Genomic DNA, 2,404 nt, shown 5'->3' with positions numbered 1-2,404 from the left:
AAAGACCAAAGGTAGATAAATCCACGAAGATGAGGGAAAACAATGCAAAAGGTTGAAAATTCCAAAACCAGAAAGCCTCTTCTCCTCCAAAGGATAACAGAGATTGAAGATCAACTTAATGAAATGAAGCATGAAGACGAGATTAGAGAAAAAAGAACGAAAAGGAACAAAAAAAAAGGCTCCAAGAAATATGGGACTATGTGAAAAGAACAAACCTATGTTTGATCGGCGAATCTGAAAGTGATGGGGAGAATGGAACCAAGTTGGAAAACACACTTCACAATATTATCCAGGAGAACTTACCCAACATAGCAAGACAGGCCAACATTCAAATTCAGGAAATAGAGAGAACACCACAAAGATACTCCTCGAGAAGAGCAATTCCAAGACACATAATTGTCAGATTCACCAAGGTTGAAATGAAGGAAAAAATGTTAAGGGGAGCCAGAGAGAAAGGTCTGGTTACCCACAAAGGGAAGACCATTAGACTAACAACAAATCTCTCTGCAGAAATCCTACAAGCCAGAAGAGAGTGGGGCCAATATTCAACATTCTTAAAGAAAAGAATTTTCNGATGGTACAGCCATTATGGAAAACGGTATGGGTGTCCCTCAAAAAACTAAAAATAGCACTACCATTATGATTCAGCAATCTTGCTGCTGGATATATATCCAAAAAAATTTTTAACAGTATATTGAAGAGATATCTGCACTCCTATGTTTATTGCGTCACTATTTACAAGATCCAAGTTATGGAATCAACCTAAGTGTCCATCAATAAATAAATGGATAAAGAAAATGTGATAATATGTACACAATTTAATAGTATTCAGGTATTTAAAAAAGAATGCAATCCTGTCATTTGTGGCAATACAGATGAGCTTGAAGGATTTTATGTGAAGTGAAATAAGCCAGGCACAGAAAGACAAATATCACATGTCCTCACTCATGTGGGAGCTAAAAAGGTTTCAAGGAAGTGGAGAGTAGAACTGTGGTTGCCAGAGGCTGGGAAGGGTGCTGCAGAGGGGCGAATGAAGAGAGATTGGTTAATGGGTGCAAAAATACAGTTAGAGAGAAGGAATAAGTTCTAGCGTTCAATAGCACAACAGAGTGACCACAGTGTTTTGTTGTTGTTGTTGTTGTTTTTTAGACGGAGTCTCGCTCTGTTGCCCAGGCTGGAGTGCAGTGGCACCATCTCGGCTCACTGCAAGCTCCGCCTCCCGGGTTCACGCCATTCTCTTGCCTCAGCCTCCCGAGTAGCTGGGACTACAGGCACACCCCATCACGCCCAGCTATTTTTTGTATTTTTTAGTAGAGACGGGGTTTCACCATGTTAGCCAGGATGGTCTCGATTTCCTGACCTTGTGATCCGCCCGCCTCGGCCTCCCAAAGTGCTGGGATTACAGGCGTGAGCCACCGCTCCCGGCCATGTATTTCAAAATAGCTAGAAGAGAAGATTTGTAATGTTCCTAATGCAAAGAAATGATAAATGTTTGAGCTGATGGATATCCCAATTACCTTGATTTGATCATTACACATTGTACACATGTATCAAAATATCACATATACCCCATAAACATATACAATTATTATACATTAATAAAACTAATAAACTGTAAAAATAAAACTTGCAAACAACCAGAATGTTCCTCAAAGTTATCATGAATAAATCATGGTATATTTATACAATGGTAAACTGTACAGCAGTAAAAATGGATCAACTACAGCTATCTGCATTATTGATGAGTCTCACAAGCAATGTGGAATGAAATAAGATAGTCACAATTCCAAGTTTAAAAAGCATTTAATGTTTGAACATCTGTAAAACAAAACTGTTGTTTAGGGGTGCTTATAAGGAAGAAGAGGTATAAACAAACGCAAAGAAATGATTATTACAAATGTCAGCATAGGGGCTACAGCTGAGATGGAGGGAGGGATGTCATCAGTGGTGGGGGGAGAGGAGTAGGTTATTAAGGGCTCCATTTCTTGCCCTGGCTGGTTATTACATGGGTGATGGCTTTACAAATTTAAACTGGTAGTTCTCTTCTGAATGTATGTTTTCTTAATGAAATAGAAAGTAGGGTCACTAGTTGGAAACGATGAAGGAGGGAGTATTAAAAGATTTGAGGAAAGGAAGATGATATGAAAGAACCAGAGACATTGGAGAGTGAACACACTAGAGAAATACAGTATTTTATCTTTTCTGAAAGCTTTTATATTGTTTCTGATTTATTATGCTTTTTCTCTCACATGCAACGATATTTTATTAACTTTAACATACTACACTATATATAGTTATCCCAGTAAAATTATAATGCTATTTAATGTTTAAAAATAAATTGTTAACGCAAAATTAAGTCAAAATATACCATATAATGATTTGTCACAAAACATTAGTCATTTAT

This window comes from Rhinopithecus bieti, unplaced genomic scaffold, assembly GCF_001698545.2.
Source record: "Rhinopithecus bieti isolate Rb0 unplaced genomic scaffold, ASM169854v2 scaffold_8602, whole genome shotgun sequence".
In the NCBI taxonomy this organism is placed as follows: Eukaryota; Metazoa; Chordata; class Mammalia; order Primates; family Cercopithecidae; genus Rhinopithecus; species Rhinopithecus bieti.
The sequence above is the reverse complement of the archived record's forward strand: the minus strand, read 5'-3'. Positions refer to the sequence as shown.